We start from the raw sequence: 14,266 nt of genomic DNA on the forward strand, positions 1-14,266 counted from the left end.
TTAGCCAGGATGGTCTCGATCTCCTGACCTCCTGATCCACCCGTCTCGGCCTCCCAAAGTGCTGGGATTACAGGCTTGAGCCACCGCGCCCAGCCCCAGAATTCTCCATGCTAATAAAATAATATCTTTGGTGTCAACACTTTTTTGATAGTGGTACTTTAATGACTGCCTACTATTTATTTAGAAGAGAAAAATCAGTATATAGCAGTAGATAAAATCAAAATGCCCCTATTTAAGACATCAGGAAAACAGCTAGTTTCTTTCTTTTTTTCTTCCTTCCTTTTTTTTTTTTTTTTTCCTCTTCTTGAGTCAGGTCTCGCTCTGTCATCCAGTCTGGAGTGCAGTGCTGCAATCACAGCTCACTACAGTCTCAACCTTCGTGCTCTAGCAATCCTTCTGCCTGTGCCTCCCAAAGTGCTAGGATTATGACCATAAGCTACCATGCTTGGCCCTAGTTTCTAGGAAAACAAATGTTTCTATTAAAAGAGTATGCCACTATGCATGCCTGTAGTCCCAGCTACTCAAGAGACCAAGGCTGGAGAATCGCTTGAACCCGGGAGGCAGAGGTTGCAGTGAGCCAAGATCGCACCACTGCACTCCACCTGGGTGACAGAGCGAGATTCCGTCTCACAAAAAAAAAAAAAAAAAAAAAGTATACCACTAAATTTAGTAATCATGTGGCAAATGTCCACCAGATAAGGGTTCTCAAATTTCAGGGGAAATCTATTGGCCAAACGTATTTTGAAATTTTGTTCATTCTCTTATTTATGAAAATAATTCCTACGGTTGGATAAAACCATATCTCTACTGTTATCCATTTCCATTTCAATGTGCATTATAAAACAATACATCTTTGGAAATAGTGAAGTTATTTTCTCTTCTTGCTCCCACTTCCTACACCTCTTCCCAGCCTGTAATAATCAAGCTCAGAGGCAGTAATAAGCAAACAGTGGCTCTTTCTTACTACTCAGCAGCAACCGCTTCACACAGTTATTTCTCTTTCTCTCTAATGTGGCTCTCACCATGTCAGTAAAAATTCTGAGGACTGAAGAAACCTGCTGCCTAGCCCCGCTCATTTCAGCATGTCCTATTGCCATATAGGTCATTGGTATTGACTGTGACCTAGAAAAATGGGTAAGAAAAGTAAGATCAGTGTCAAAAACAACAAATGAATGGGAACTGAATAGGAACTGTCAGAAAGAGTTAGGCATTGTCATGATCTCTCTAGAGGCTCCCTGCCTTGTCATGATCTCTCTCCAGGACTACGTGAATTTTCTTTCATTCCATTTCTCCTTTTCTCTTCATTGTATTTCTACTCCATAGCTCTTTTGCTTTCTCATAGTTCCTGAATCTTTATAACCTGGACTTACCATGGCCTTGAAAAAATACTTCATGATATTTTTTCATCTCCACCCACCACTTCTAACTAAATTGTTCCTTTGTATTCATTCGTTCAAATTTTTGAAAAAGAGAAAATTAACCCAGTTCATCTCTCTGAGCCAGGCCATGTTTCAGATCACTGCCTAGCCTATGGGCTGTGTGACAGTTTTTAAAATATACACAAAAATCTTTGACATTTCTCCCATCCAGAGACAGGGTTCATGTCTCCTCCCCTTGAATCTGGACTATGTGAATACAATAGAAGGGGCAGTGGGCAGATTTCCAGGATTAGGCCTTAAGACACCAGCAGCTTGCTCTTGGAATCTGACCACCAGCTGTGAAGAAGCCCAGGTCACACAAAGAGGCCAGGTAGGGGCTGTGGCTGACTGTTCCAGTGGAGGTCCCAGAAAACAGCCAGCATCAACCACCAGAAATGTGTGAGTAAAGCTATCTGCAGAGGACACTAGTCCCCAGTCGATCACTCCCAGCCTTTGAGTCTTTCCAGCTGATGCATCAGATATTGTGGAGCAGCGACAAGCCATGCTGATTGTACCTATCTGAATTCTTGTCATACAGCATATGTGAGCATAATAAAATGCATGCTTTATACCCTAAGTTCTAGGATAGTTGGTTATATAGTAGTAGACAGCTGGAAAATATTTTGGTACTGTAAGTCAATTACCTATAGCTGTGTCACAAAACTACACACTTCAGTGGTTTAAAACAACGATCTTCTTTTTTTGTTTTTTTTGTTTTTGTTTTTGTTTTTCCTGTTTCTGGGAGTCAAGGATTTGAGAGGCATTCAGCTAGGTAGTTTTGGTTCAGAGTCTGCCACATAGCTGTAGTCAAAGCCTGGAGCTGGAAGACTATAACTGCTGAAGCAGCTGGGGGCTGGCTAGGCACCTCCCTTTCCTCTGAGGTTTAAAGGCTCTCTTCAGGGTCTCTCCATGTACACTACTTTGGGCTTCATCTCAGGATGATGGCCTTAGATGACAGAAATTCTTACATGGTGGCTCAAGGTTCCAACGTGACTGTTCCAATGAGCCAAGCGAAAGATGCATTGCCTTTTTTGACCTAGTCTTGTAAGTCACTTGGCATCATTTCCACCATACTCTTACCAGTCAGCTGCTCATAAACTCAGCTTAGAATCAAGGAGTTGGGGGAGATAGATTCACTTTTCCAAGAGAGGAGTGTCAAAGAAATTTGTCAAAGTTCAGTCCTGGGCCAAAGCTCATACCTATTCTAATCAACTACGCTGAAGGCTAGTGGGATCATAGGTGCACTTATGGCCTCTCTTCTGTTAGGGACTGGAAGCAGGGATAGCTCCCTTAGAAGGAACTACATTGGCCAGTTCAGAGCACTACATCCCTTGCCTGCCCAGAACTCAGGGTCCTTCTTCCTCTTCTTTATGTCCTACACACATCTGCAACCTGTTGACCCCATCTATTGAACATCTCTTGAACTCCTCACTGGCAGTTAATAGATGATTTTTATAGAAAATTTGGAGAACACAAAAAACTACAAGGAGAAAAAAATACCCTTCCTCCCACATACACAGTTCCAGAGATGCCCACTCCCAACATGGCCTGGAAAAATGTCAAGGACCACTTCAAAAGCTGCTTGCCTATCTCGGAGTCCAGAGTTTTCTGTGGTGTCTAGCCTGTTTCTTTGTTCTCCTTTTTCCATGCTCCCATTCAGAGTTATTTCTTACCATTTTATGGGCTCAAAATGACCACTGGTAAACATCAAAGCACCCTGAATACAACAAATGAAAAGTAAAGAATATTTATGGTAACTATTTTTATTGGTGTACAAAGGGAAAATAAAATCTGTCTTTTCATCCTGAAACTCAGGATTTACATATTTGTGATCAAGCAGTATTTACAAATTTGTAGTCTGCATTTTTCCTTTGTACTATAATTTTTGTTGTCATTATGATCTTTAAAATCATGAAAAGAAAATGTAAAGTGAAATATCTAATAGCTTAAGCAATATGTTCATTTTTGCTCATCACCTTACTATTAATAAAAAAATTATTTTTAAGTTGAATTACCCAGCAAATAAATTAACCCAGTTATAACTTCACTAATCATTTCTTTTATTTCTATTTTTCTCAATTAAAATAGAATTATTAATTAACATAAATTTATGGGTAAGCTTGGTAGACTGAGTATAATTGTTTTTTCCTTGTAACCTTCTGAAATCCCACTAAAATAAAAGGAAAAGGAATTTAAAACTATAAATCCACAAAAAAGAGAAATAATGACAGCATATGAGAGATCTCAACAAAATCTAGAAACTGAAAAGCAATAAATGAGAAGCAGCCTAATAGACCAAAGACAAATGAAGCTTGAATCTATAATAGGATCTCTAATAAGAAGTAAGCTAATTATATGCCAAAAGGTTAAGAAGTTACAGAATCTTGAAAATTCTCAAGAATTGAATAAACCAGATATCACTGAGTCCAATAGTTTAAGTTGGTCTGAAACCAAGAGGATTGTCTGACAATCTTCATAAGGAATAGACAGGACCCCAATGAACTCCACCAGCCCATTCAGTCAGAGTCTGAAGAAGAACAGGTGCCTGACTACAGATGAATCTGGAGGGCACGATGCTAAATCAGGCACAGAATGACAAATACCACATTATTTCACTTACAGGAATCTAAAAAGTTGAGCTCATAGAAGCAGAAAGTAGAGTAGTAGTTACGAGGGGCTGGGAATGTGGAGAGATGAGGGTTTACAGAGGTGTTGGTCAAAGAATATAAAATTCAGTTAGACAGGAAGAATGAGTTCAAGAGCTCTATTGTACAACATTGTGACTATAATAAATAACAATATATTGTATACTTGATTGCTAATTTTAAGTGTTCTCATTGCACACAAAAATGCATGTGATAAATGCATGTTAATTATCTAAATTTAGCCATTCCACAATGTACACATGTTTCAAAACATATTGTATACATAAATATATATAATTTTATTTAATTTAAAATTAATAATAATAATAATATTGTATTGGCAGGCCTAGTCAGTATAAATACAAGAAAAATAAATTTAAGGCATTAGACCGGGGGCAAAAATCAGTGAGATAATAAAGCATTACCTTCATAAAAACAGAAGTCTATTAAAAAAGGGACATGTCAAGAAAAGGAGCTCTTTAAAATTAAAGTATAGATATATACTTTTTAAATTAAATCCCACAATTAGAAGATAAAGTTAAGGAAATCTCCTAGAAACTAAAAGCAAAAAAGACAAAGAAGTGGAAAATAGTGGTAGGAAAAAAAGAAAGTTAGAGGAAGTTTTGCATCCAATTTAATTAGTAAGAGTTCCAGAAAAAGAAAACAGAGAAATGGGCAAGAGAATATTTTCAAAAAATAGCATGCATGTCAAAAAATCCCAGACCTGAAGGACGTGAGTGCCAGTTTGAAAAGGTCCACACAGTACACAGCAAAATGAATAAAAATGACTCTCACCAAGGCATGTTATGGTAATGCTTCAGTAGGCAGGGGAGAAAGAAAAGACCTAAAGTTTTCGGGATCTCAAAATTACATTGTGTGTATACTATAAGAGACATATTGTTGCTATAAGATTAATGATGGGTTCCAGAAAAAGAAAACAGAGAAATGGGCAAGAGAATATTTTCAAAAAATAGCATGCATGTCAAAAAATCCCAGACCTGAAGGACGTGAGTGCCAGTTTGAAAAGGTCCACACAGTACACAGCAAAATGAATAAAAATGACTCTCACCAAGGCATGTTATGGTAATGCTTCAGTAGGCAGGGGAGAAAGAAAAGACCTAAAGTTTTCGGGATCTCAAAATTACATTGTGTGTATACTATAAGAGACATATTGGTGCTATAAGATTAATGATGGCCAAAAGGCCCTCTCAAGTACCTCACAGGGTCTACACTATATGTTCACTTAGCAGTATGGTGCAACCTGGCCTAAGATTTCCAACCATGGCCTGGGAATTACTGGGTCTCTATGACAATGAGACCTAAAAATGCTGGTTGCCCTGGGGACAAGACCACTCAACATAGACGCAACCTTAAAACAATGCTTACCCTCACAGGAATAACTAATACTTCCTTTATAAAAGGAATACCTGGCAACTGACCTGGACTGAATACAGGTATGAAAAAGGAGACAGAATCCCCCAAACTCTGAGAATGGTCCCCAGATGGAGACTCTCCCAGGCATCTGACTTCTGACTCTCTCTGGCCCATGCCACCAGTCTGCTCCCGCTATCTGTCTTGTAAGAGCACTTCCAGAATAAACTGCCCAAACATCGGACAATGTCTAAGACTCCTCTTTGGAAACTAGAAGAGACTGATGTCTTCAAAATATTAAGGGAAAAATATTTTCAACCTGAAATTCTGTGCCCAACCAAACTACCCATCATGGATAATAATAAAGAAAGTTACTATAAATTATGCTCTATCAAAATAAAGAATAAGATAGGGGATAGAGGAAACAGGAGATTCAAATAGGTGACAGGCAAAAAGAATTCCCTGGATGGTGCTAAAGTGAAGTCCCAGTATAACAGCTGAGAGGGCTCAGCCTTCAGAGCAACCAGTTCTGCCTATAGAATAGAGGGCATCAGAGGCAAAGTCATCAGGGGAAAAAATTAATTGATAGATTACCTGATGTGTTTGACTGTTTTGATAAGTAATTCATTGATCTGTTGGAGCATTTCGGGATTAAAAATTGGTGATAGGTACATAGAAAATCAGGCAAACAATTTTAAACTTCAGAGTAAAAAAAAAATTGTCTTTAAAATATTGGAATGTGCATTTAGTGAAATTCAATAACCTTTAAGAATGAAAAAAAATCACTCAACAAAACTACCTCAACACAATAAAGGCCACCTAGGAAAAGTCCACGGCTATCATAGTCAAGGTGAAAGACTGAAAGCTTTCCCACAAGATCAGGAACTAGACAAGAATGCTCACTTTCAACACTTCTATTCAACATAGTGCTAGAAGTCTTAGCCAGAACAATTAGTCAAGAAAAAGAAATTAAAAGCATCCAAAAAGAAGAATTAAAATTATCTCTATTCATAACAGAATCTTGTATGTAGAAAACCTTAAGGATGCCACAAAAAAAACCTGTTAGAAATAATAAACAAGTTCAACAAAGTTACAGGATTCAAAATCAAAACACACAAAAAAGCTATATTTCTACACACTAACAATGAATAATCTGAAAAGGAAATTAAGAAAATTCCATTTATGGTAGAATCAAAAAGAATAAAATATTCAGAATAAGCAAGCCAAAAGACTTGCACACTGAAAATTACAAAATGCCACTGAAAGAAATTAAGGCAGACACAAATAAATGGAAAGATATACTGTGTTTATAGATTAGAAGACTTAATATAATAAGATGTCAATACTCTACAAAGTGATCTACAGATTCGACGCAATTCCTATCAAAATCCCAATGATGTTTTTTTGCAGAAATAGAAAAGCCCAGCAAAGGAATTGAATAGATATTTCTCCAAATAAGATATACAAATGGCCAATAAGCATGTGAAAATATGCTCAATGTTATTAATAATTTTGGAAACGAAAATCAAAGCCACAGTGAGGTATTGCCTCCCAGCCATTAGAATGGCTGCTATTGAAAAAAAAAGAAAGAAGGAAAATAGATATTGGTGAGGATGTGGAGACATCTGCATTCTTATGAACTTTTGGTGGTAAAATGGTACAGCTGCTATGAAAAACAGTATGATGGTTCCTCGAAAAATTAAAAATAGAAATACCATATGAATCAAAAACTCTACTTCTGGATATTTAGTGAAAAGATGTGCAGTTAGGGTCTCAGGGATATTTATACACCCATGTTCATAACAGCATTATTCACGATAACCAAAAGTAAAAGCAATCCAACCATCCATTGATGGATGAATGGATAAATAAAATATGGTATGTAATACAATGAAATATTATCAAGCCTTAGAGAGGAAGGAAATTCTGACACATGCTACAACCTGGATGAATCTTGAGGACATTAATTAAGTGAAACAAGTCAGTCACAAAAAGGCAAAAATCATATGACTCAACTTATATGAGATATCTGTAGGGAAGTCAAATTCAAAAAAATAGAAAGTAGAATGGTTGTTCCCAGGGGCTCGGGTGAGGGGAAAATGGAAAGTCGTTTAACAGGCATGAAAAAATTCTGGAGATTGGTTGGACAACAAACTGAATATACTTACCCTACTGAAGTGTACACTTAAAAATTATTAAGATGGTAAGTTTTATATTATGTGCATTTTACCACATTAAAGCAACTTTTATTTTGAGACAGGGTCTCACTCTGTCACCCACGCTGAAGTACAAGTGGCATGATCACAGCTCACTGCAGCCTTGACCTCCCAGGCTCATGCGATCCTCCCATGTCAGCCTCTCAAGTAGCTGGGACCACAGGCACATGTCACCATGCCTGGCTAATTTATTATCATTATTATTATTTGTAGAAACAAGATCTCACTATGTTGCCCAGGCTGGTCTCAAACTTTCAGGCATAAGCAGGCCTCCTGCCTTGGCCTCCCAAAATAATGGGATTACAGGCATGAGCCACTGCACCTAGCTAAAACAACATTTTAATATACTATATTACATTATTCAGCAGTGGACAACATCTACATTTGTACTTATACTAATGTAGCACTCATTATTTTTAGACAAAAATTTGCAATATAAATAATATTTGCAAGATAGTGGAAGTTTAGGGTTGGGGAAGAGAGGAGTAGTGGAAGAGAACCAAATTTTCTATGTCAGGAAGTCAATAACAGATAATGTCTAAAATTGGAAAATCAATATGGGGAAACATAAACACATCATTCAGAAATAGAGGATAAACACCTGTGATTGGCCTCATCTCTATGTTTTATTCTTTTCCTGCTCTCTTCTAATAAGGGTGTTATCTGTTGTCTGCATGCTATATTCTCCAAGTTTCCATGTCTGTTGGAGATAGCTAGTTTGACTAATGGAAAACACTGTCAGGAAACTGAATGTGAAGAGGAAAAGACAGAATATTTTCCTCCTTCCTTCTATGCCTCAGGTGACATCTTAAGTGATGTCTATGTTTCTTCCATGGCTCCAGCTCCTGACAGACAAGCTTCCACGGTCCTAGGTTCTGCAGGATTAACCTAGCTACTGGGCTTACCAGCACCTCTTCTCTTTTTCTCTCCAGCCTAATCTATCTAATGTTGCTAGTCTCTGAGTTGCTCACCAACCCCTGTTTGGCTTCTCAGCTTTTCCATGACTAATGCCTGCATAAAAGCTTATTGCAAGAGTTTTGTTTTTGCATAGTGTTTAGCTGGGAAGGTATCATTCCTGCCCCAAGTACAAGAAAAATGTATGAACTACAGAATCAGAATATTTCTTAATCTCATTAGAGAGCTGATGTAAAGAGCAACCAAATAGACTGAAAGCCAAGGAAAGATAAGAGCCTCCAAGGTGATACAAGCACTGGCTTAATTGTGGCAGAGATTAAGCCACAAATGGGGGAAGAGATACTGAACATCATAGAAGTGGGTAAGACGAATTCAGTTTAAAATTTTAAGTTGCTAGGCCTCGTTTGGGCTAGTAGGACATCATAGAGCCCCGGGAGTTTCAGACATGAAGGAGGTTTATGCCCACTTGCAGTTCTTCTCCACATACCTCCAATGGGGGTGTGTGGAGAAGAACGACAAGTGGACATGAGAAATATTTGGGGCAGGGCAGGAGAAGAGGGCCTCCATCAGTAAAGTGAAAAAGGCACAAAACCCATCTGGCTCCTCCTCTTCTGTGGAACAAAGGCCTTAAGTCACTCGGGGAAAGGTAGCAAACCCTGTCACCCACAGTAGAAGTTGATAAGCAAAGGATGCGCATTCAAGAATCAAAAATAACCTTTAAAACACAAAAGCAAAAACCTAAGTATAACTAATAAGCAATAGTGGAGATAAACTGAAATATTATAAAATGCTCAACTGACCCCCCCCCCAAAAAAAAAATAAGAGGAAAAAAGGAACAAAGAACAGATGGGGCAAATAAAAAACAGGTATCAAAATAGTAGTTTTAAATTCAACCATATCAATAATCACATTAAATGTAAATGGTCTGAACTTTCTAATTCAAACAGATTATCAGAGTAGACTACAAGAAGTAGATTACAGATAAAAGGACAAAATAAGATATACTCTGCAAAAATTCATTGTAAAAAAAAATTGGAATGGATAACATCAGACAAAGTATAGTTCGGAACAAGGAATATTACCAAGAATAGGAGGTAAATTTCATAATGATAAAGGGGTAAACATATCAAAAAGATATAACAGTCCTAAATGTGTGTGTATCCTGTAACAGAGATTCAAAATATCCAAGGAAAAGGCTGATAGAACTGAAAGGAAAGTAAACAAATCCACAAATACAATTGGGAGCTTCAACAGTTTTTTTCATTAGTTAATAAAACGAGTACACAAAAAAAATCAGTACAGACACAGAAGACTTGAAAAATACAACCAACTGGACCCAATTGATAAATGTATAGAATATACCATTCAAAAAAAGAATAAACATCCTTTTCAAGTACATTCACAATAGTCACCAAAATAGACCATTTTCTGGGCCACAAGGAAATTTAATCAGATTGAAATCATATAGAGTATGTTCTGTTACAAGATAATTAAATTAGAAATCAATAACAGGAAGATACAAGGAAAATTCCCAAACATTTAGAAATTAAACAATATACCTCTTAATAATGCATGGGTCAAAGAACACATCAGAAAGAAAATTATAAAATATTTTAAATGGAATGATAATGGTAACATCAAAATGTGTGGGATAAAACTAAAGCAGAGCTTAGAGCATAATGTATAGCCTTAAGTACTCATATTAGAGAAGATCTAAACAAGCAAAAATTACAAAATTTCCAGGAGAAAACATGGAAGAAAACCTTTACACTCTAGATATAGCAAAAATTCCTAGGTGAGAAAGAAGCATGAACCATTTAAACAATTAACAAATTAGACTTCATCAAAATTTTAAAATTCTGCTTTAATTTAATTTTATTTAATTCTAAGTTCCAGGATACATATACAAGATGTGTAGGTTTGCTATACAGGTAAACGTGTGCCATGGTGGTTTGTTGCACCTATCAACCCATCACCTAAATATTAAGCCCTGTATTCACTAGCTATTTATCCTGATGCTCTCCCTCCCCTCGCTCCCCTGACAGACCCCAGTGTGTGTTGTTCCCCTCGCTGTGTCCATGTGTTGTCATTGCTCAGCTCCCACTTATAGGTGAGAATATGAGGTGTCTGGTTTTCTGTTCCTGTGTTAGTTTGCTGAAGATAATGGCTTCCAGCTCCATTCACATCCATGCAAAGGACATGATCTCATTCCTTTGTATGGCTGCATAGTATTCCATGGTGTATATGTCCCACATTTCCTTCATCCAGTCTGTCATTGATGGGCATTTGGGTTGATTCCATGTCTTTGTTATTGTGAATAATGCTGCAATGAACATACATATGCATGTATCTTTATAATATAATTATTTATTTTCATTTGGGTAGATAACCAGTAATGGGATTGCTGGGTCAAATGGTATTTCTAGTTGCAGGTCTTTGAGGAATCGTCACATTGTCTTCCACAATGGTTGAACTAATTTACATTCCCATCAACAGTGTAAAAGTGTTCCTGTTTCTCCACAGCCTTGCCAGCATCTGTTGTTTCTTGACTTTTTAATAACTGCCATTCTGAATAGTGTGAGATGGTATCTCATTGTAGCTTTGGTTTGAATTTCTCTAATGATCAGTGCTGTTGAGGTTTTTTTTTCGTATGTTTGTTGGCTGCATAAATATCTTCTTTTGAGAAGTGTCTTTCATATTCTTTTCCCATTTCCTGATAGGGCTGTTTGTTTTTTCTCATAAATTTGTTTGAGTTCCTTGTAGGTCCTGGATATTAGACGTTTGTCAAACGGATAGATTGCAAAAATTTTCTCCCATTCTGTGGGTTGTCTGTTCACACTGATGATAGTTTCTTTTGCTATGCAGAAGCTCTTTAGTTTAATTAGATCCCATTTGTCAATTTTCACTTTTGTTGCAATTGCTTTTGATGCTTTTGTCATGAAATCTTTGCCCATGCCTATGTCCTGAATGGTACTGCCTAGCTTTCCTCCTAGGGTTTTTATAGTTTTGGGTTTTACATTTAAGTCTTTCATCCATCTTGAGTTAATTTTTGTATAAGGTGTAAGGAAGGGGTTCAGTTTCAATTTTCTGCATATAGATAACCAGTTTTCCCAGGACCATTTATTGAATAGGGAATCCTTTTCCCATTGCTTGTTTTTGTCAAGTTTGTCAAAGATCAGATGATGTATATGTGTGCTCTTATTTCTAAGATCTCTATTCTGTTCCATTGGTCTATTTGTCTGACCCCACAGAAATACAAATAACCACCAGAGAATACTATAAATACTTCTATACAAATAAACTAGAAAATCTGAAGAAATGGAGAAATTGCTGGACAAATGTACCTTCCCAAGAGTGAACTAGGAAGAAATTGAATCCCCGAATAAACCAATAACAAGTTCTGAAACTGTGGCAGTAGTTAATAGCCTATGAACCAAAACAAGCCCAGGACCAGATGGATTCACAGCCAAATTCTACCTGAGGTACAGAGGAGCTGCTACCATTCCTTCTGAAACTATTCCATATAATTGAAAAGGAGGGACTTCTCCCTAACTCTTTTTAAGGCCAGCATCATCCTGATACCAAAACCTGGTGGAGATACAATAAAAAAAAAGGAAACTTAAGGCCAATATTCCTGAGGAACACTGATGCAAAAATCTTTAATAAAATACTGGGCAAACCAAATCCAGCAGCACATCAAAAAGCTTATGCATCACAATCAAGTTGACTTCATCTCTAGGATGCAAGGCTGGTTCAACATACACCAATCAATAAACATAATTTATCACCTAAACAGAACCAATGATAAAAAGCAACCTTAGATGCTCCAGAAAAGAGGCTGAGAAAATTTAAGTACTGAGGAAAAGATACATCTCTGAGGTGACAGCAGAGGATGGCAGTCAGCCTGGAGGACTGAAAGGCCAAGAAAGATGAACAGACCTTAAAGAGAAGGAATATCACCAGCTTCTTCCCTGACACAGCTTCCAAAAAACCAGCCAAAGGGGTGGCAGTTGGCCTCACTCTGGGTGAAATAATCAAAGGTGTGAATAGCTCAGATTCAGTTCTTTGTTTCCAGGCCACCCAGACAGCCAGGAAAATGCTATCCCAGGAAAAGAACTCCCCTCTGAAATTGATCATTGAAGCACTCCTTGTTCCCAGGATGGTGGAGTTCCTGAAGTCATCACTTTACCCCTGCTTGCAGTTTGAGGCTGCCTAGGCCCTGACCAACATTGCTTCAGGGACTTCTGAGCAGATTTGAGCCATGGTAGAAGGGGGACCCATCCAGCCCTTGATCAAGCTCCTGTATTCCCCCAGTGTGGCTGTGTGTGAACAGGCAAAGTGGGCTCTTGATAGTATACCCTGTGACAGCCCAGAGTTCAGAGATAACATCATCTCAAGCAATGCCATCCCACATCTGCCGGCCCTGATTTCACCCACCCTACCAATCACATTTCTGTGGAACATCACTTGGACCTTGTCGAACCTGTGCCAAAAGAAGACCCCATGCCCTTGCGAAACTGCAGTGAAGCAGATGCTGCTGGCCCTCTCGCTCCCACAGCACCACCACGGCAAGGTTCTCTCAAGCCTGCTGGGTGCTGTCCTACCTCACCAATGGCTACAAAGAGCACATCAGCCAAGTAGTTGACACGGGGTCCTGCCCAGGCTTGTAGCACTCATGACCAGCTCAGACCTCAATGTCTTGACCCCTTCTCTCTGTACTGTGGGGAACATTATCACAGGCACAGATGAGCAGAAACAGATGGCCACTGACGCGGGCATGCTGAACATGCTGCCCCAGCTCCTGCAGCACAACAGGCCCTTCATCCAGAAGGAGGTGACCTAGGCCTTGAGCAATATGGTGGCAGGGCCCTCTCACCACATCCAGCAGCTGCTTGCTACAACATCTTGCCTCCCTTGGTGGCTCTGCTAAAAAAAAAAAAAAAAAAGTGGAGAATTTAAAGTCCAGAAAGAGGCTGTGTAGGCGGTGGCTAACTTTGCAATGTGGGTCACCATGGTTTAGCTGATCCTCCACTCTGGGGTCCCGGAGCCACTGGTGAATCTGCTCATTGCCCCAGATGTTAAAATTGTTCTCATCATCCTCGATGTCATCTCTTGCATCCTCCAGGTGGCAGAGAAATGGTCTGAGATGGAAATCCTATGTTTTCTGATAGAAGAACTCAGTGGGATCAATAGAATTGAGGCTTTACAACTGCACGAGAACTGTTAGATTGGCCAGTCTGCTTTGAACATCATTGAGAAGCACTTTGGTGGGGAAGAAGATGATAGCCTAACTTTACTGAGTCAAGTCCTAAACCAAGATTGCGAATTTATAGATTATGAATGCTTAGCAAAAAACAGCCAAGTTCCATAACTCCTAAACCAACAACCCACTGGGGGAACCCACCCCCAATATTTCAACATAGGTTCTTTCTATTTTCCATAAGTGTCAGCCGGCTGAGAAATAAAGAGAGACAGTTCAAGGAGAGGAACTTTACAGCTGGGCTGCCGGGGGTGACATCACATATCGGTAGGACCATGATGCCCACCTGAGCCTCAAACCAGCAGTTTTTTATTAAGGGTTTCAAAAGGGGAGTGGGTGGAAAACAGGGAGTAGGTACAAAGATCACATGCTTCAAAGGGCAAAAAGCAGAACAAAGATCACATGCTTCTGAGGGAACAGGATAAAGGGCAAAAGCAGAAC

At 38.6% G+C, this 14,266-nt stretch overlaps 1 pseudogene; it reads left to right on the forward strand.

Moving 5' to 3' along the window:
* Window positions 1–1,130: 1,130 nt before the first annotated feature.
* On the forward strand, window positions 1,131–13,936 carry LOC105551658 (annotated as a pseudogene).
* Window positions 13,937–14,266: the final 330 nt, after the last annotated feature.

This window comes from Mandrillus leucophaeus, unplaced genomic scaffold, assembly GCF_000951045.1.
Source record: "Mandrillus leucophaeus isolate KB7577 unplaced genomic scaffold, Mleu.le_1.0 Scaffold114, whole genome shotgun sequence".
In the NCBI taxonomy this organism is placed as follows: Eukaryota; Metazoa; Chordata; class Mammalia; order Primates; family Cercopithecidae; genus Mandrillus; species Mandrillus leucophaeus.